General features: G+C 32.6%; 1 non-coding gene and 1 pseudogene across 1 annotated transcript; one reads left to right on the top strand and one right to left on the bottom strand.

Moving 5' to 3' along the window:
* Positions 1–3,767: 3,767 nt before the first annotated feature.
* On the bottom strand, positions 3,768–20,441 carry LOC116136752 (annotated as a pseudogene).
* Positions 20,442–22,791: 2,350 nt separating this feature from the next.
* TRNAV-AAC lies at positions 22,792–22,865 on the top strand. Its single transcript has one exon. It is a non-coding gene; the product is annotated as a tRNA-Val (tRNA).
* Positions 22,866–23,152: the final 287 nt, after the last annotated feature.

The raw sequence follows: 23,152 nt of genomic DNA, 5'->3' as shown, positions 1-23,152 counted from the left end.
TAATGTAATGGCAGCTGGCGACCGATGGGAGGGGACAAGTGGGAACCTTAGGGATTTTGGTCGATGGAGGGTGGGGATGTCGATGGTGGGGTCAGGGAAGGCCACAGCGATGGGAACAACCCAAATCGGGCTTGAGTTGTGGATTGCGCGATCGTGGAAATTCGTGGAAAAACTGGCCAAATCCAACCAAGATATTGGTCGATCAGGCTAGGGGGCAAAAGAATTGGGCTTACGGTGATGATTTCCATAAGTTTGGGTGAGAAAACTAGCAACAAAGACTGGGTGGTAGTGTCAATGGCTAGGTGGTTAGAGATATAGATGATATGAAGGTTGAAAAATATGATGTTATTGAAATAAATTTGAAAGTAAGATGGTTATTTTTCTAATTCTAGAGATGGGTATTTTACTTGACCTGTCAAGGTCTTACCCCGAATGAGTCGGGGATGGAGAATAGGATATTCCTCGAACTTGGGTACAGGGTAGGAATGGGGTCAGGCGTAGCCCCGACCCTACCTATCATTGAGAACGATCGTTCTTAATACCAAAAGACACTTTTTTCGTTGACTTCAAGATCTTGGAATGGTCGTTTCCTTTATTGAATGTGACGCTCCCCTAATGCAAACGAGTGTCCCTTATCTGGAACGGTCGTTCAACTTTGGTTCTTCAAGGTCCAAAAATGTCCAGAACCATGAATGACTTCCTGAAACAATGTCATTCCTTCATGGAACGATCTTCAATATTTCTTGAAGGGTGTTCGTCGAGGTTGTTCAAGACTGACACTTGAATTCTAAAACTTGATTTGAGCTCACAACTTCTAACTCTAAATCTTGATTTTGACTGAACAGGCACTCTACCACGTGGAACGGACATTCATTCTCTGATAAAAAACTTGAGTCAAGATTCTAGAAGCATGAACGATGTCGTTCCATGTGGAACGGGCTTAATGGACGGGGTCGTTCTTTCTAGTTGTTCTTTCTCCAAACGCGTGTTTCAACCTTTTTACTTAAGTCTTCAGATATGCTTGAAACGGGCCTTTAATTTGGTCGTTCAGTGTGGAACGACTTAATCACTTGTAGCAAAGACTTGGCAGAGCCGTGAACAGGCATGAGGAATGATGTCGCTCCATTTTTAATGACTTTCTAGGAATTTTATCAAAGGAGGAACGGGCGTTCGATTGGATTGAATGGGCAGTCCATGAAGAGGAAATATGCATATTTGTTTGGGTTATATGATTTAAGTCATACCTTTGCATTTTGTTAGATTCCAACCAAACTTTTGATTATTTTGGCATATCAAAACACATGAGGGCTCAACACTAGGAAGTCTTCTGGCTATTTCTCTTTTCTTTGGAGTTGTATGGAATTTCATCTAGTCAAGACAATTACATTAATTTGTGTTTGGTTGTTGAGAAAACATTTTAAAGAAAGAAAATGAAATTTGTAACAATGGAAAAAAATCATCTGGAAATCTTATCATGCACAGTATGATTTCTTAATTTTTAAACAAGATTGCTATGGATAGAATTTGATAAAATAATTTGCTCCAGACACAATCCTTTTACTTTATACTTTCGATCCATTAATTATAAATTCTATCATGTGTTTTTTTTTTTTTTATATATTGGTATATTTTTTATTTTTTATTTTTGCCTTCTTGATGATAAAGCTTGGAAGTATAATTCATAGAGACTGATGGAATGACACCATTTTTATATTGAGATTGTTGTTTATGTGATTTGATCATATATTTTCTTTCCATATTTTCCCAGCAATCAAACATATGTTTATGTTTATATTATGTATTATCAAGAAATCTGGAGTTTTTGAAGGGGACAATCTTGAAGTTTTGGTTCTCATCTCAGAATTAAGGTGAATTTTATTTGTCTTTGATTGTAGCTTTTATAAAGCCCTATATTCGAGTGAAGCATATTACCCTTTTGTGTTTTTTGCTATGAATTTCTAAAGTCTCATTCTTGTATTACTTTCAACATATTTTCAAGGTTGGAATTGTGTTACTTGTTTGATTGAGTGATTCTAGTTATACCCTTTGTGTTCTTTTGTTTGTACTAGTCCTTTTCATCGTGTAAATGTTATTAGTTTAATCGGTCTTGGCTTGGTTTGGGACCTTAGTTGGCGGACTAGGAGATGGGCAGTTGTTGTTGTGGGTGTTTTGCTTGGGTTTTGTTTATGCAGTTGGCGTGTTATCCTGCTACTGTTGATTTGGCAACTGCTTGTTTGTGTTTTTTCCTTTGGTTTGGGCCCTAGTGTCCTGCTGGGGTCTGTAGCTATTGCACGTTCTGTTATTGGGTTGTTGGTGAATTTTGGGATTAGGCTTTTGGGTTCTTTTTGCTGGGCATTTTTGCTCCTAATTTGGGCTGATTTGTAAAGGATTCTACATCCTTGTTTTGCTTTATTCGTTTTTTTTTTCTTTTTTTGGTGACAGGGTGTTCGAGCCAACTTGCTTACTTGGTTCTTTTGCTTTCCCTTGATCCTTGGCTGTGTCTCAAAGGTCGGGGTGTTGGGTGGTTTACCCCCTTAGGTGAATTCATTTCATTCTTTATAAAATTACGATTTGCCCAAAAAAAAATTAAAGTATATAACATCGTTTATGTTTATTTGCTTAAAATGCTTAATTGAATACTGACTTGATGAGTTAAATCTTAGATGAAGTATGTGTAGTAACTAGGAACTAGGAATCATGTTGTGGCAAGCGCGGAATAACAAAATTTTTTCTTGCCATGGCACGATCCCCTTACCCAAGATCATGACTTGATAAATCAATCCACAATATATGCATTGATTAAACCATACAAGATTAGTATTTTTATACCTTTATTGGCAGCTCATTCTCTGGATCTCTCCAAGTTATCACTGTCGACCCAACGTAGGATCGAGCTCGATGGTATCCACATGAAAGTAGGCTCGGGATCACCCTAAGATTGATTGCTAGACCAATCAAAGGGCTTAAGGGAGGTGGCCGAATTTGGAGAGAGAATTTCTCTCTAGGGTTGACGGCAGCTAGGGTTTTGGGAGAATTATTTTTGCTATTCAATTTTGCAAAAACAACTTATGAGAATGCCTCTTCAAATCAAAACCCAATGACCCGCAGTCCCAAATAAGAATCCGATTGTAAATCCATAATTGTTATTTGGATGGGATTACAATCCTTTAATTTCTATTTGAATTGGATTGCAATCCTTAATATAAGGGATTAGAATATCTCTTAAAGATATTCTCATTAAATATAAATCTTAATTAAATAAATATTACTATTTATTTAATCCATTATCCATATATATATATATTTGAATTGGATTACAATCCTTAATATAAGGGATTAGAATATCTCTTAAAGATATTCTCATTAAATATAAATCTTAATTAAAAAATATCCTTGTTTATTTAATTCCTATATAAATACATATTCTAATTAAATAAATATTACTATTTATTTAAATCCATATATATTTATCATATTTAATATATGGGTTTTAATACATATTAAATTAAATTAAATATATATCCTCCACATTAATTAAAATTAATATAATTCCAATTTTGCTAAAATTCTTCCAATCCATTTCATCATCTTATATTTCATCAAGGTTTGAGCAGTGGCGGATCCAAGAATTTCACTCAATGGGGGCAAAAAATAAACAAAAAATATAAAATTTAAACCAATCATAACCATACTTTTTTTTTCATTAGGATGAGCTTCAACAAAAAGTTGCAAAATACAAATACATATCTTCGAAAAACACAATTTTTCTACAATTGCCCTCGACGAGTTTTCATATTCTGAAAACGTTGGATAATCATCTCATCGTCAATTGTATCAAATACATCTTTCTCAATATAGGTGACCAAACAATCATTCATCCATTGATCTCTCATTCGATTGCGTAACAGACTTTTCACAAGATTTATTACAGAAAAAGCCCTTTCAACGATCGCAGTCGCAACTGGTAAAACCAATGCAAGTTTCACAAACTTATACACCAATGGATACAAAATGTCTTTTTTAAACTAAACTAAATTCTTAGCCAAATCGCCAATTCCTTGTAACTTAGCAAATTCATCAGAAGAACGCATGTCAATAACATAAGTCTCAATCTAGTTCTCAAGTATCATTAACTCAAATGCAGAAAAATCAGATGGATAAAACTGGGCAAAACGGATCAACTTATGCTTGTCAAAAGCAGAGAATGAATTACTTGGATCTAAACATGCCATACAAAGAAGTAGCTCAGTACTAACATCAGTGAAACTAGTGTTAAGTTCTTGAAGTTGCATATCTATCACAGTATAAAACAATTCAACTCGATAGTGATGCAAATTTGTCATGTGCTCAACTCTCCGTCGTGACTACCCTCGAATTGCAAACATATCATCCATATTCAAAATGACAATATCATATTTTTGGCAAAATGAAGAAACTTCACTCAACAAAGATTCTCATCCTTCATCTCTCAACAATTGTAACCGTTGTTTGGAAACTTTGACTAGGGCCATAGCATTTACAATGTCTTGATCTCTTCTCTGCAATGCTTGTGACAACTCATTAGTAATTGCCAATATAATTTTCATCATATTTAAGTTAAATGCAAAATCAAAGGAATATATTAAATCTAATAGATTACATGCCTCACCCCTTTGTTCAAGATTTAAACCACCTCCTTCAATAACCTCAAGCACATTGCCCACAGAGGATAACAAAAGGATTAAGTTGATCAATATATAATAATACGAGCCCCAACGTGTATCACCAGCTCGTTTTAGACTTGTCTCTTGATTCAAACCTCGTCCCTTGCTAACTTCACCAATTTCTAGTGCTTCAACAAGTTTATTAACTTGGCTCTCCCGAAGCATGTCTCGACGCTTGCATGAACCTCCAACAACATTTATCAAATTAGTAACCAAGCTGAAAAACGAAGCAACAGAAATGTGATTTTTTGCAACAGCTACTAGTATCAACTGAAGTTAGTGAGCAAAAAGTGAACATAATAAGCATATTCATTCTCCCTCAAAATCAAACTTTTCAAACCATTAAATTCTCCTTGCATATTGCTTGCCCCGTCATAAGCTTGTCCACGTAATCTTGACGAACTCAATCCATGCTTACAAAATACTGACTCAAGAGCCATCTTAAGTGATACTGCAGTTGTGTCACTAGCTTGTACAATGCCAAGAAATCGCTCAAGTACATGACCCTTTTTATCTACATAACGTATGGCAATAGCCATTTGTTCTTTAATTGACACATCTCGAGACTCATCAATCAAAACTGAAAATATGTCATCTCCAAGATCACTAATGATAGCTTCTATGGCTTCATTTTCTGCAGCATTCACAATATCTTTCTGAATCACTGGTGCTATCAATTTAAGATTCTTAGGTGCATTCTTCAAAACAAAACTCTTAAAATGTTCATTATGTTGAGCTAGAAAATAAAGAAGTCCAAGAAAATTACCTTGGTTCTTCGAGTCTTCAGTTTCATCATGACCACGAAATGTCAACCCTTGATGCAAAAGAAATCTAATGTAAACAATGGATGCCGTCAAGCGAGTTCGATATTCATTCCTAACTTGATCTGATTGCTTAGATAGAGCCAGTTCGATATGTTGCTTCTGATCCATTAAATTCACACAACTTTGTTATGCTTGGTTATGAGCACTATTTGGCTGGTCAACATGAATTTGAAAGCGTTATGGTTTCTTCCAATTACAAAACCCCTCACTAACGAAAGCGTCACTACCAGCTTGACTTATAATGGCAAGGCTAAAAAGATAATAATACAAACAGAATGCAGCATCTTTGGTTACACTATACTCAAGCCAATCGCCATACACATCAAACAAAGCAGGATTAAATTGACAAAATCCTTTTCCAAATTTTGTCAGTGGAAATGCATGATTTCGAGGCTGGCCACAACTCTTTTGCAAGTAAAATTTTCGAATTGCATCCCTATAATTAGGATGATAATGATTGATTTTAGGTCTTAGAACTGGATCAGATAGAAGATCTTTCAAGATGGCTTCTAGTTCTACATGACTTTCTTTTAATGGATCATTTTCTTTATCATTGGCTTTACTGGTCTATTGCTGATTTTCTTTTGAGAAATTTATCCATATTGCATACCTAATAAGAAGTTTTAAACAAATAAAACAATAAGAAATTGTACAAGAATAATAACCTATAGTATTTACATACATAGGAATGGAAAGACAATAAGACATACATGGTAACCCATAGTGATTTACATACATAGTAATGGAAAGACAATAAGAATATGATATTTTGTGGGTTTGAATTCATTTTAGACTCATTTAACATGAATCATGCATATTTATAGAAAAAAAGAAGTCAACTCTTTTTATAAAATTTGATTTAGTCAAGTAATTTAATGAGGATGAAAGAAAAGATACATAAACAATGATTTCTCAAGCTAATCTTTACAAACAATAAATAATTAGTTGTTTATGTTTATAAAGTTTAAAAAGTTTTTGATATTGTCAACAAAGAACTAATATTTTTTTGTCCTTTTTTTCATTGTGCTTGATTAGAAATCTTAAATATGCATCTTTTAAGTTTTTGTAATAAGGGTTTTTTTTGTGTGTGTGTGTGTGTTTATGTTAATAATAAGTTTTTATAATAAGTTCTAGGAACAATTAGTTGTTTATGTTAAAAATAAGTTTTAGTAAGCTTTTGTAATAAGGTTTTGTTGTTTATGTTGATAATAAGTTTTTGTAACATAAACCTGTTACCATTGTTGCATCTTTTGGTATAACTTTCAATTGCACTGCATTGAGTTCAAGGAGAAGGCAAGAGAGAGAATTGAGGTTTTGAAAAAGTCTTATGTACTTTATTTAATACAAGTCAATAGCCTTTTGCCATTTTTGTCCTTTGTTTTGCCATTTTTGTGCTTTGTGGTCCCTGGATCATGTTTGTATTTATTTGTGCCAATATTCTGATATATGTATCAAGTATTCTTACAGATGTGGATTGTTTCAATGCTCATTTTCTTTTCAAGAATAGACAAAGATCTCCTTGCAACAAGAAAAAAATATTTGAAACTGGTTTGTACTTTGTTTAACAATAAACATGTGATGGCCTTACAAACATTAGAGAAGCAATAAAGAAAACATCAAGGCACCACAAACCACAAACAAACATCAAGGGACCACAAACCATAAAACTTATAATTTATTTGATACAGCAAAAAGATAGGTTATATCTTATATAATATCTATATATATATATATATATATATATATATTGTGCAATTTTTTTACTAAACCTAAACAATAATTAAAACAAAACAACCTAATTATAAACAACCACATAATTCTTGTCATCTCGTGAACATAAGATATTATCACTAAATCATTCAATTTGATTTATGGATAACATTATCTCTTAAAATCATTCAATTAGAATATTACATATGGGAAATTCAGGCTTGGATTCTTTGACACTACTCTTAGTCTCTTACTGGGACAATTGCTTCTTACGATTATTACTATAAGGGAGAACCAACAGGGGAAAGGTACTGCAGTTTACAGAGAGACTTCTGATGGCTGGTGTCACCTAGTGTGGGTTGCTAATAGGTTTACAAGAACGCCCTTGTCTCTCAAAATTCACGAGTAGGCATGGGGACGTCTGGGCATTGCCGCATTGGCTAAATAGTAAGGGCCCCTTCAACGACTCTGGTTGGCCATTAGGAGCAGGATTCATGTTTAGTTATACTTCAAATATCAAATTCTAAATATATAATACTTAATTTTTTTGGAAGAATGCAATAACAAAAGTTCTAAAATTGTAAAACATCAATTGAATAGAGAAAATTAGGGATTTAGGACTAGGGACATTACCTTTTGATAAATTGATGAAAAGTAGTGTTGGTTGAGACTTGGAAGGAGAGTTCGGTGAGAGAGACTTGAGAGTTTAGTCTTTAGAGCACCTGCACCATAAGAGAAAGAGGGAAGAGAGGTTCTTGGCTTGCGTTGTTGTTCTAGTAACTGATAAGAGTTCAAAAATCAAAAACAAAATTTGTTCTTTTCCCAAAATGTCAAACTTCTATAGGGGGCAAAATGTCAAAGTTATATAGGGGCAAAATGCAAATAAATATAAATATCTATAAAATCTGAAATTTTTTAAAGTTTGAGTGGGGTTTGTGGTCCCCACTCATCATTAATTAAATCCACCACTAGGTTTGAGGTACAAAAATAGTGTCTACTTCAAAGCATCTACCTTGATATGTTCTATATTTGGTTTAGGACTATAAAATTGGATTCGAACAGCAACTCGATTCCACCATGGCCATGGATTTGAAGTCGTAGTTCTTAACCAAATATCTCGCCAAGATAAGATCTCATGTAACTAGGAGTGATGAATCCTTTGTTAATCCACCATAACTATAGTGTACTTTTCAATGTAATCAAACACCAGCATTCTAGTAATCCCTAAGAGAGACGACATTAGGTTGGTGTCAAATCACATTGATATTTACACACGACGCTCTAGCGATCTCAAGTCGAAGGACCACATGCACCACCATCCGTAAAAGGATATATTCCATAGACATTGGGTTCACCATCTTGTATGGAATCCTTTGATGGATCAATCCAATGTACTTGCATAAGCAAGCACCCATGCGTTGCACCAGGTTGATGCCCACAACCTTGACATGTGAGATCTGTCACTACCTTTCGATATGGTTGTTCAACGCGATGATAGTCTCTCCGTATAATCAGTGTCATTGGTCAAATTTATACTATGACTACAGATGGATTTAGAAGGGCCACCATTTGTACTCATAGGGTTCTCACGATTAAGATTTATAATACTTAATTTCCTCATCACTGGTTTTAATCTTTCTAAGGACATATACTATTTTCTTTACATGCAGTAAATAGATGCTCTAGTATATATGCTCATGAATAAGCGATGTCTTTTATTCATTTATAAAATGAGTTTATAAGAGCTAAAATGTTGGCTCTAGTGCACCTATTCTAATATTATGTGAGACCCTTGAACTTGTTCCATGATATCCTCAAGAGAAACGTTTCAGAACGAGGTCGATTGCTTGGTTTGGATGTGGGTACAAAATACGTTGGGTTGACTATTTCATATTCAAATAATAAGTTTGTGTCACCTTTATGGTGTAAGTCTACATAATTTAGTGGTGTAATTTAATTTTTGTTTATGTGAGTATTAATATGTAGAAATTTGTTACTTTTATTTTATGTTCTTGTTGATATTGCGTTTGTGTTTGTGACTTTATGATTTGGGTTATTTGTCAACGTTCAATGTTTTAAGGAAGAAATGAATTGATTTGATTGCTGGTGAATTTCAATGTCTGGTAAAGTTTTCCCATTACTTTATATTCTTACTTCTTTTATTTTAACCAATTAGTTTAGTGTGGTATTTAGTGAAGATCGTTGATTGGGTTTTGTCTCTAATTTTTTGAATGATACCCTTGGAATCGAATTTGTAGGGGTTAATGATTGTGTATTGAATTATTATGTTAGGCCTTTGGTTGAGGTGGATCTTGTGTTTATGGTGTTTATATCGATTAGGTTGTAAATTTGATTATGGTAGATAACTTATCAAGTCAACTTATAATCTTTATTTATGTAGATCTCATAATTTGATTTGAAAGGTTTTGTTATTGGATATCCTTTCTATAGACCATCAGAATGCTTTTGATATGAGTTTTTATCACATGAGCTGTTACTATAATCTTTTCTTTAGTCCCTAATCTCATTAAATTATTTTTATTTGGTTAGTCATTTAGTCCATATCTCATTAAATTATTTTTATTTGATGAGGTTATGCAAATAAAAGTGAAGCATTTTATTGACAAGCTCTTTAAAACAGGAAAACTTGAAGGTTTAAAGTACACATATTGGGATGAGAGCTTTAGAACAAAGGTTATTGCACTATAATACAACTTTTTTCATATCAACATAGCTCCCTAACAGGCTATGACATTAATTGTTAGATGGTATCCCAATTGGAAAATGTTAATGATAAGTAGAAATTAATTATTATTAAATAAGATTATTTTTTTTTTAGATGTGACAGCCGCCAAAAGAATTAAGTTACATGAAACTGTTAAAGTCTAAGCTTAGCCGTTCATTTTGCATTTTCTAAGTGCCTATTTATGATATTGTCTTTAGCTTTAATAATTAACATGACTGAATCTTGTATTCACATTGTTCACAAGAGACGACAGTGATCTTAAAGCCTTTTAGTTTGTCTTACTTTAAGAGAAAGACATTGTAGGACATGCTTGCTGCTGTTGGGATATTGCAGGTGACTTCTTTCTTATCTCTCCTATAGAGTGTTGGTTTTATTATAGATAATACTTTGCAATAGAAAGTATTATAAGTTCTTTTTAATTTCTAAACAAAATGATCGATTAACATTTTCTCTGTTAGGATCAAAGATTTGACAACTTATAATTTATAGTTTAATACAGTTGAGCCAACATCCAAGAAAAATTATATCATATGTAATTTCATATATCAACTCATTACAATATTCTAAAAAAATTTAGTTTCAACTTGCCTTGAACTTTCAATTAGGGATATTTGTAGAGTCCAACTTAATGTTTTCCCTTTTCCTTTTTGTTAGTTTAGCATGTAGGTTTAGAAGTCACTGCTCTAAACTTAATTCTGATATATTATTACTTGCATTTCAAAGAGGTATCTAGATTACGTGAACCAAGAGGTGAAGTAGAATGGATGCATGGAAAAGAAGTAGAGGAAAAGGAGTATCCTCTCTTAGGTTGTATTTTTTTTCTTTCTATTAGAGATGAGCCTTTTAGGCCTTTACCTGACCCACCAATGCCCCACCTCACCCCGAATGGGTCAAGGATTCCCCGAAGGTCTCGGGGATGGGAAGTATGATATTCCCCGCACCTGCGGATGGGGGTTAGGTGTAGCCTTGCCTTGACCTTGCCTTAAACTCGCACTACACCTGTCCGGACCCAGCCTTGCACCCGCCCCAACCCAGCCTTGCACCCGCACCGCATCTGCCCCAAAATTAATTAATTATAGGTTTTATAAAATTTGTCTAAGATAATAGTTTTTGTATAAAATGATAATCCTATGATTTAAGTCACAAATCAAATTTTGAAATTTTTTGCCTTTAATAATTAACATAACTGAATCTTGTATTCACATTGTTCGCAGGAGGCGACAGTGATCTTAAAACTTTTTAGTTTGCCTTACTTTTAGAGAAAGACAATGCTGGACATACTTGCTGTTGTTGGGATATTATAGGTGACTTTTTTCTTATTCCTCCTATAGAGTGTTGGTTTCATTATAGATAATACTTTGTAATAGAAAATATTATAAGTTCTTTTCAAGTTCTAAACAAAATGACCGATTAACATTTTCTCTGTTAGGATCAAAGATTTGACAACTTATGATTCATAGTTTAATGCAGTTGAGCCAATAGCCAATAGAACTTTTATAATATGTAATTTCATATATCAAGCCATTACAAAATTCTAAAAAAAATTAGTTTCAACTTGCCTTGAACTTTCGATTAGGGATATTTGTAGAGTCCAAATTAATGTTTTCCCTTTCCCTTTTTGTTAGTTTGGAAGTCACCAATCTAAACTTAATTCTGATCTATTATTACTTGCATTTCACAGAGGTATCTAGATTACGTGAACGAAGAGGTGAAGTAGAATGGATTGCATGGAAAAGAAGTAGAGGAAGAGGAGTCCCCTCTCTTAGGCTGTATTTTTTTTTTCTTTCTATTATAGATGAGCCTTTTGCCCGACCCGCCTCAAACAGGTCGGGGATTCCTCGAAGGTCTCAGGGATGAGGAGTAGGATATTCCTCGAACCTGGGGCCCCGCATCGCACCTGTCCCACTCCATAAATTAATTAATTAATTATAAGTTTTATAAAATAATAGATTTTGTGTAAAATGATCATCCCATGATTTAAGTCACAAATCAAAGTTTGTAATTGTTCGACTTTAATAATTAACATGACTGAATCTTGTATTCACATTGTTCGCAGGAGGCAGTAGTGATCTTAAAGCCTTTTAGTTTGCCTTACTTTAAGAGAAATACATTGTTGGACATGCTTGCTACTGTAAGGATATTGCAGGTGACTTCTTTCTTATCCTTCCTATAAAATGTTGGTTTTATTATAGATAATACTTTGCAATAGAAAGTATTATAAGTTCCAAAAAAAATGACCGATTAACATTTTCTTTGTTAGGATCAAAGATTTGACAACTCACGATTTATAGTTTAATACAGTTTGAGCCAACAACCAAGAGAACTTTTATAATATGTAATTTCATAAATCAAGTCATTACAAAATTCTAAAAAACTTTAGTTTCAACTTGCCTTGAACTTTCAATTAGGGATATTTGTAGAGTTCGACTTAATGTTTTCCTTCATGTAGGTTTGAAAGTCATCACTCTAAACTTAATTATGATATATTATTACTTGCATTTCATAGAGGTATCTAGATTACGTGAACGAAGAGGTGAAGTAGAATATATGCATGGAAAAGAAGTAGAGGAAGGGGAGTTCCCTCTCTTAGGCTGTATTTTTTTTCTTTCTATTAGAGATGAGCCTTTTACCCGACTCGTTGAGGCCCCACCTCGCCCTCCCCCGAACAGGTCGGGGATGGAGAGTAAGATATTCCCCGAACCCAAGGACAGGGTGGGGATGAGGTTAGGCATAGCCTCGCCTCGAACCTGCCCCACCCCGTAAATTAATTAATTAATTATAAGTTTTATAAAATTTGTATGAGATAATAGATTTTGTGTAAAATGATTATCCCATGATTTAAGTCACCAATCAAATTTTGTAATTGTTAACTTAAATTTATTATTGTACATCTGTAGAGTCCAACTTAATGTTTTCCCTTTTCTTTTTTGTTAGTTTAACATGTAGGTTTCGAAGTCACCATTCTAAAGTTAATTTTGATATATTATTACTTGCATGTCATAAAGGTATCTAAATTACATGAATCAAGAGGTAAAGTAGAATGGATGTGTGGAAAAGAAGTAGAGGAAGGGGAGTCTCCTTCTTAGAGTATCTCCAATGGTGCTCTATATTTTAAAGAGCATTTTTTATATAAATAAAGAGTATGTTCATTAATTTTTAAATATAAAAAAAAAAATTTTATTCAAATCCAATGCAATCTTTAAATTTAATGAAAATGCCCTTTATTTTCAAGAAAGAGATTTAATAGGAGAGATAATTAATAAATAAAATGCATAGAAATTTATAATTTATTAATTAAAATTAGGATAGAAAGTGAAATTTGACTCTTTAGATGTGGAAAGTCAAACTCACTCTTTAATTTATATTTAAAGAATAAGTAGTATGTTGGACTCCTATTTTTATGGATTAACTCTTTATAATAGAGCATCTTTCATGTAAATAAAGAGCATCTTCATTAATTTTAAAATATAAAGAACACAATTTTTATTCAAATCCAATACTCTTTAAATTTAATGAAGATGTTCTTTATTTTTAAGAAAGAGACTTAATGGGAGAAAGAATTAATAAATAAAATGCATAGGAACTTGTAGTTTATTAATTAAAATTAGGATAGAGAGTGAAATTTGACTCTCTAAATGTGGAGAGTCAAACTCACTTTCTAATTTATATTTTAAAGATAAAGAGTCAGTTGGACTCTTGTTTTTATGGATTAACTCTTTATAATAAAGAGTTTGGATTATATAAAGAGTCATTTGGAGATGCTCTTATACTGTATTTTTTGTTTATTTCTATTAGAGATGGGCTTTTACTCGACTCGCTGAGGCCCCATCCCACCGTGCTTCAAACGGGTCGGGGATTATCCAAATGTTTCGAGGATAGGGAGTAAGATATTCCCCAAACCTGGGGACGGGGCGAGGATGGGGTTAGGCGTAGCTCACCTCGACCTTGCCTTGCCCTATAAATAAATAAATTAATTATAAGTTTTATAAAATTTGTATAAGACAATAAATTTTGTCTAAAATGATTATCCCATGATTTAAGCCACCAATCAAATTTTGTAATTGTTATCTTAAATTTATTATCGTATATTTTAATTTATGGAATAAAAGTAACTTTAAGGCATAAAGCGAATAAATTTTGACTTTTGAATAAAGATTAAATTTATTATGTTTTATAAGGATACTTAATACATTTGAGTAAAGATTAATATTCAAAATATTCTCAGTAATATCTCCCCCTCTCTCTTATTGACAGATTAAGTAACTTATTTACTTGCTATAAGATGTGTTCGTGTTTGTATAAGTTATGTTATGTGATTGAATTTCCTTATTATTATTGTCAAATAGAATCACCATAATTGTGTAATTTAAAAAAAAAATCGTAAAATAATTAATTTTTGATATATTTTTTGAATACTATAAAATCAGTCACTAATGAAACCTTCAATAATAGAATAATATTTTCATTATGTGAAGTATTGTTATTATTTATTATTAACAATTGTGAAACATTAAGCATTATTGAGCATTAATAAGTTCCAATACTAAAATATATTTTTGAATTTGCAATTGCAATTCATTATGTTGATGATCTCTATTATAATGAATTAATGAATTATATCCTTTAAAAAATCATATTAATTTATTCTCAAACATAAATAAAATATATTATGTCACTATACATTTTAATTTAATTATCTATAAATTAAATGTTCAACTATGAACATAATCAAATAAATGAACGAGTCTATTATAAGACTAACTTTGGTGTTACATAGAAATTAGAACTCTTAATTCTTAAATGTATGAAATTACAAGTCAAAATTTATTTATTTTTTGGAAGAGATTGATTAATATTAAAACATTTATAATTAACTAATAATATTATATAACCCTCTCAATTAATTGGAAGAAAATATTAATAAAAAATCGGGTTAAAGAAAACAATTAAAGAATCTAAAATAGAATATAAATATAAAATTGATTTGTTACAATTAAACAATTAATCTCTCAAATTGACATGTTTTTCAAACATAATTAACTTTTATTTAAGTAGATTCTATAGTTTATATTTTATGGTAATAGAATATGATTCTATGAACTCATCTAGTCTTACTCTATTGTCCAATCGCAATAATTATTCAATTTCAATTTGTTTGAAAATATGTAAATGTTAGGATATATATATATAATGTAAAGATTTTATATATTCTTGTAAATTAAAAAAAAAAATCATGGGGAATAAATGAATAATTATCCTAAAATAAACAAAATGTACCCTAAAATAAACAAAATGTATGAATATTTAAATAATTAATCAAAATGACTTTTCCCTTTGATATTGTAGGTGGGAAATTTTTGTTTTTCCCACTGCACACATGTGTAAAATATTGAAGTAATTTAATATGTACATATTGTCATTTTCTCTCTCCTATTGACTCACTTCCATTTCTTTTATTTTGTTCGTCACTCACTTCCATTTCTTTTATTTTGTTCGTCACTCACCATGACCATCTCTTTTTACTGACTTCCATCTCTCATTTTATGCTCGTCACTCACCATAGACAAACAATGTAATAGTAAAGGTGTGCTTGGGGAAATTGATTTGAATGTTCTTCCAACATTAGAAGCTACAAATGAAGTTGATGACATAACTGAGGAAGTTAATATGCATGTGAGCCGAAAAAACCTCATAAATGAACAAAGACAAGCTATTTTTGAATCTCTGTTGAAGTGAATTGTCAATGGACAATTGAAGAAAAACACTACATCTGAGGTGGCTTAATTTTTTTCAATTCGTATGCGTACAGTCCAACGCATTAGGCAACAAGGAAAAGAAAATGAGGGGCGGAATAGAGAACGAGAGAAAGGAGACGTTGGTTTTAGAAATTGTGGAAGAGAGGAGATATGAGAAGAGATAGAGAAAGAGAGAGAGGAGATGTGAGCCATAGGAAAAAGTGGAGAGAGGAGATGAGGGGCAGAGTAGAGAAAAGAGATATGGGCGATAGAAAATGTGGAAGAGAGGAGACGAGGGGAAGAGATCAAGAAAGAGGGAGAGACGAGATGTGGGCCATAGAAAAAAGTGGAGAGAGGAGATGAGGGGAAGACTAGAGAAAGGAGATGTGGGTCAGAGAAACATTAAAAGAGAAAAGACAGCTTCATTTATTTTGGAAAAAGTTAATACTCTCAAGAGGTGTTTGGATCATCTAATGTTTTGTTATAGGGGTATATTATATTAACGGAAAGAAAAATCACCTTGAAGATTACTGAGAATGTTTAGAAAATGTGTATGGTTGGTTCGAATAAATTGGTGAATAATATGTTTGGTTAGGAGGATAAATGAGTGAGTATGTTATATAGATTACTAAATTGCCCTCCTTTTAAAATATTAATATAATAGTATTTTTTATTATTATTTTTTGAATCATTTTTTTAACCCCCTACATTTAAAACTTTAATTTATAGCAAAATCACCCCCACCCACCCTAAGCCATTGCCGGCAACCAATCACCACTGCCAGCAGTCGACGGAATGGCACATGACTGGGCTGTATATGACCAGTTGTGCGCTGGCAAAGCTGGAAATGGCCATGGATCACAAATCCATGGCAGAAAAACGGCTAGATCTATCGTATTTCATGACCAAAGATATGGCCATGCCACAGATCTGGCCGTTTCCGACTATGGATTTGTGATCCATGACCGGAAAAGGCCTTACCGGTGCACGACCGATCAGATCTCATCGGTCGTGCACCATTACAACAACTGACGCCGGCGGTGGTGAGTCACGGTCGATGGTGGTTTTGGGATACTAGGGGTATTTTGTTAACTTTTAAACTTTTTTATGGTTGGGTTATTTTAGCTAATTTTTCAAATGTATGGGGATAGACTAATTGTTATTTGGTAGACATTTGAGGACAATTGTGTCAGAAATGATTTTTAATTAAGGGTAAAATAAGAAGAAAAATCATATTACCCCGGTAATGTTTTAATAACACTCCCTAACAAGGTAATAAGATTATCCTCCATATTATCAACAGTAAACACTATTTACAATAAAAGATTATTGTAATATTTTATTACTTGCAAATCAAACGCAATAATCTTGTAAAATAAATGAATATTACCTCCGATATCTTATTTACTCTCGATCCAAACAGCCCCTCAAAACAACAATTATAAAGAAACGGAGGGAGTATTTGTTTTATGAATCAGCATGTAGGATCATGCTTTCGTGTTTATATTGATGTTTTTATGAACCCATTTATTGTGTTTATAATTATAATGAATTTAAAGTTTTGTTCTTTAAGCTTGAAATTTTAATAATAATAACTGGTTATCATTTTTTGACTCATAATTGTTTTATTTTATTTTTCTTCTTAAAAATAAATAAAATTAAAGGATGTTCGAATATCAATACCTTAGTTACATGTGAATACCTTACCAACCTTCTGGTATTGGGCCTGGTTCTCCCTAGATAAAGCGGTTTACTGAAATAGCCCAAATAGTTATCCGATCCAGATTAACCCGACCCTCTTTTCGATTTTTGATTTGACTTGTGGAGCAAGTTTCCCGCCAAAGTTAAAAGCATAGGTTTTGGCGTACGCTGAAGCAGCTTCAAAATTTAAAATATCTCCGCTGATCAAAACGTTAAGTCTTAGCTCTTTTTTTACATAGATAATGGAAGTTTACAATATCATTAGCAAAATCTAGCTATGGATGAAGAAGAATCCGTTTAGTTAATCATGTTTATTTCGTTGCCGATGAACATTTGATTTACTGGTAATTGTCCATTTCTCTCTATTCTAATTACTTTTCAAACTTAATCTTTATTTTAATTTTTTTTTTTTTTACAAAATTTCTTTTTTATTCATACAGGTTTTACAAACAGTAATTATTCCAGGTGAGCAATCAAGGCAACAACCATTGCAGTTTAATCGCGAAGCAGAGAAATAAAGCATGAAAAGAGGCCAAACATACAATTGATTTGATCGCACAGTTGTGATCCGCCTTTGCGAATTGAGGTGCGCCAGTTTACGTTATTCAATCTTCGCTATTATTTAATTTGATGTTATGGTGATTATATATGATAATTCGATTGATTGAATTGTTAGATTCTGATTCTATTTATTGGTTTGTATTAGTAACGTGTTTTGAATCTTTGGATGAGTATACATAATTATCGGATAATCATCCTCAAGGATTCTTAGTAGACGGGTTGATACACTCTTTCGCGTTCATAGAATGATCAATTTATACATGTAATTTGTGATTCTTAAATCCAGGGACGGAGCGACATAGAGTCCAGCGGGGGCAACTGGATAGAGAAAAATTCTCAAATTCCCCTATGTTTTGTGCGTTGACATTAAGACCCATTTGTTATTCTTTTATATATTTCTTTAACCCCCTTCGAATAAACATTTCATTTCATTGTTTAACTTCTTTTTTTTTTTTTTTTTTTTTTTTTTTTTTTATCAGTGACCTTAACCTCACGGGATCAGACCATATTTTCATGACGGTAGATTTTTTGTATCTACATTATTTCAGTTTTTTTTTTTTTTTTTTGTTTCTTTCTCAAGTTCCAAATAAATTTCTAACTTCAATCTTTTTCTCTCCATATTCATTTATTATATGACTACACCAGCAAAATATAACTTACCATATACTGTATATATGCATTAGTTTTAATATTCTATGAATTAATTTTCACCTTTTTTTAATAAGTTATTTATATTTTAATTTTTTATTATTTTAAGTTGCCCCCACTCGAAGTAAATCTTGGCTCCGTCACTGCTTAATTCAACATTATTGTTTACTTTCTTCAATTCAATTATTTGGTGTTATTTACGCTGAAATTTTATCTTCAACCTACTTTTATTTCCAATTGTTTTCGTAGTTTTACAAATTCTTTTTGAATTGATGCTGTGTTTGAGAATATTTGAAGCTTTGTTTGAGAATATTTGAACACCATCTGAAAACTCATTTAAACAGCATAAAGTATATTTCATAGTTATTTGTAGTTCTATATTTGGTTGAAATAACCAAAAATTGCTAAAGAAACTTTAGAACCACTTTCAGATAATTTTTTTTAACAAAAAGAAACATTTGAATAGTAACTTTTTATTTTTTTGGAAAAAGAAAATTAAATGTTTTACAAAATCACTTCAAATAATTTCAATGCTATAGATTTTTTTTTTCCTTGGATAACAAGGAAAACTTTTTTTAGTTTCTTGTGATTTTGAAATCTACTACATAATATCAATAATTGATACAGGATGAAAAGGCAAGTATCAAATATATGTATGGATTCCATAAAATAAACTCATACTGATAGAGAATAGGATGTATCTTTAAGTGTGCCTAGTTCGCACTTTGTGCTCCGTCCCTCAACACTGCGCTAGGGCCCAAGGGGCTTCCTTTATTCTTCTTTTTCCTTTTTCTCATGCATCCCTGATCACGTCCCACACCATAAAGTCAGTTCCTGCCCTGTCAAATCTAACATGTGAACTGTTATATCTCTTATATTGCCAGTAGTTTCCTACCCTGATATGAAAGGACTTTGGGTGGGCTCTGACAACTTGGCATGTCAGTTAGAGATCATGGCTGGGTTGAGGGAGTTCAGTTGTGATTGTTGTTTTATGGTATGTCCATCTGTATTATGTTTCCGCGTAATGGATATTTGATATTCAAGTCAGGGTCAGGAATAAGAATCACAGTGACCTTATAAAGGTTCTGGAATGATAAGAAAATGACTCACCTTGAATACTAACTACAGTGATAATTTGGAGACATTTTGTGGAATCAGGATTAGTGGATATGAAGAAACAATGTGTTCTTATGCCAGGAGTCATTGGAAACTTTCTGCAAACAACAGTGGGATTGAATGCAGAAGATAAATAATGGGCTGGTTTTAACTGGGAAAGATCATAGTGTCTTAATGACAACTAGGTCCGTTTGATTTGTTATTTTGAATAGAATTTTTGAAATAATATTTGGTAGTTGAGTAGGGTTATTATTACGAGAATAAGATTTGAATAAAATATGTTTGGTTGAATATTTTGACCTTGTTATTTGTATTTAATATTTGATTGATATATTTTTTTATAAATGATTTATTAATATAATATTTTAATAATATTAAACATTTTATTAGTAATTTTGTAACCAATAAATATTAAAAAAAAAACCCTATATTAATTTCAAGTACTAATCCAACTATTTAAAAACACCATATTAATACATATATAACAAAGGTATTAATTATCAACCCTTAGAATCGTTGTTACATGTATACTCCATTAACAACTACGACATGATCATATGTGTTGCCCACAGTTCAGTCGTTATGTTATCATGTACAGTCGTCATGTTGTTTATAATACCTTGCTGCAGTTGACTCGGTCCTTCTCCATTTCTGCCATCTTCTGCCCCGTTTTGGCGATCACAATATACTTGCTCATTACTCGTATTTTTAGTATATCGTTCGAAGATAGGGTCTTCCTTATTGTACATTCTGATAAAATTATGAAGTACACAACATGCCATAACAATCTTCCCTTGTTTGTCCAACGAGTAATTGTTCATTCCATTCAGAATACGGGACTGTCTTTTTAAAACACCAAAGGTTCTCTTGACAATATTGCAGAGTGAAGCATGTCTGTAATTAAACAACTCTTGTGGCCCCCTTCGGTTACGGTAGTGATCCAAAATATGGTAAGTCACTCGCCTATGAGGGGCGAGGAACCCCTCTCTATTTGGATAACCCGCGTCAACCAAATAGTATTTCCCTATAATAAAATCACACATGTTATTTGAAAATTTAGGGCCTCAACAGTGGAGCAAATACGCTATAATACATCAAGAAAATATTTACACCTGGTGGAGGATGTGGGAATCCAGAATTAGGATCATCAAGAATTGAATTTAAAACTCTTGAATCATGCGCAAATCCTTCCCATCCAATAACGACATAAGTGAACAATCACCCTAAAGTTGCATACAACCATTACATTTTGTGACAACGTTCCTTTGTGATTCCGATATCTATCGCCAAATTCTTATGGAACCAAAGCGTATACATGTGTGTCATCAATGGCTCCAATACAGTCCTATCATTAAAATTGAATTTTAGTCATATTAACCGACTTTAATATGATGTTCACTTATGTTGTTACTGGAGCCAAAATATTATATTAATAAATCATTTATAAAAAAATATATTAATCAAATATTCAACACAAATAACAAGGTTAAACTACGCAACCAAACACATTTTATTCAAATCATATTTTCGTAATAATAATCTTACTCAACTATCCAATATTATTTCTAAAATCCTATTCAAAATAACAAACCAAACGGACTTTTTATTGCTTATGTGGTTCTATGAGTTCAGTAGTTTCAAAATAACTGCTGCCTGTTCATTTGAGTCCCCAGCACTTCAATGCTGAATTATCTGGAAGTTGATCAATCAATCAAGGATTGAACATTCTAAGCAAAAATATTTTATTCAGGTCCACCCTCGCAATATCTAGTTGACATAGGCATGTGAAGAATATCAAATACTAGATTATGCCTTGAGTAAGCTGAAGAAAAATGGGCCCTTGTTATAGTGTTGTGGCTAGAGAAAATGGTGGCCATTCCGTGTGTTATTATACCCCTTTTCAGTGAGAAGACAATGAAACATATATATAAGCACAACGAGAAGAGGATATATATATCGCGATGGTCAGATGAAGTCAAGTTTTGCGGAAAACTATGACAGATAAAGAAGGGCCATTTGCTTAGCGAATATATAGATATATATTATATAGATGAGCCCTTGAATTTCAAAGTCTTCTTGTATGTTATGAGTCAGTAGCATGGGCACTAATGCAAGCTATTTTCTAGGCTCCGAGAGTAAAACAAGGCCCCATAGGCCATAGGGCACTTGGTTAAACTGACTGCAACTCCTTTGTGGACCGTCTTTCTTAGACCGGCTTTTCAAAATTCTCCTATTAGTAAGCTGAGGTTTAATTTGGAAGCCTTAAAAAAGCTTTAAGAAAGTTGAACAAAGTTCTTGGGAGTTGGGAGTCTACGATATCCACTATGCCATTTGCACTATCTTTTGGGAAATTGTATTCGAGTTGAACCATGTCATGTCTATGAAACCAATTAGTATTTATTCCAATTTTTATACACTATATTTAATTTATCTACTTTCATATAACCCTTTATTAAATCTCATCTTATAAATATTTTCTATATTCCTCTTCTTTCTCTGTTTCTATAATGGTTCTGAATTTGCTATTCCATATTTTGTCACATCATTGACAAGATGAACCACACTACCAAATTTTATCGCATTTTTAAAGTTTCTCCACAAAAATTTCATCTGATTGTCATTTCATATTTCTAAAAGCATTTTGTTGCTGCTCTAGCCACCTGTAATAGTATAATCTCTGAGATGAGTATGGAGATAGGGAACTTGGAATAAGACTTTCACTAAAAACAAAATTCTGATGTTGGACAGTTGGGCTTATAAAACAATATTCGTGGATGAAAGGAGTTTAGAAGTTCTGTCATAAGCTTTGTAAAAGAAGTAGCTCATCCGTACTTTTATCCATTGCAAGTTGCATCTTTAATAAAGATACCGAACTGCCAGTACCTAATTGCTTTAGATAGTGATAGGAGGTGCATGTGGTGCACATTTACACACGGACAAATCCATTAATATTAGTTCTGTGAACCTTTAGTAAGATAAATTTTCCTCGGTAGGTCACTCTCTGGCTGAGCTCTTCAACTAAACTACTTCGTTTGAAAGTTATGTCAGGTGTCGTGGTGTAGTTGGTTATCACGTCAGTCTAACACACTGAAGGTCTCCGGTTCGAGTCCGGGCGACGCCAATTTTAGCTTTTTGGCAATGCTAGTCTTCAGATCAGAGCCACAGGTTTAGTTAGTTGTTTTACCTAATTAAACTCTTTGAAGAGCTCATTCTCACATAAATCTTTATTGGTTTTCAAGCAAGGTCTGCTAAACTGTTTTAAAGTTTGCAATTATGCTTTACAGAAAAGATTTTAACTGTAATTTTGCTTGAGTGTTTTATTTATGGCTCCAAGTCTAACCATGTGCAAGGCATCAGAGATTCCAAGCCCTATTATTCAGTAAGTTGGTCAAACAAAAGGATAATATT

This window comes from Pistacia vera, unplaced genomic scaffold (assembly GCF_008641045.1).
Source record: "Pistacia vera cultivar Batoury unplaced genomic scaffold, PisVer_v2 Contig32, whole genome shotgun sequence".
Lineage (NCBI taxonomy): Eukaryota > Viridiplantae > Streptophyta > Magnoliopsida > Sapindales > Anacardiaceae > Pistacia > Pistacia vera.
Note: the sequence above shows the minus strand (reverse complement) of the source record. Positions and strands in the feature narration are given on the sequence as shown.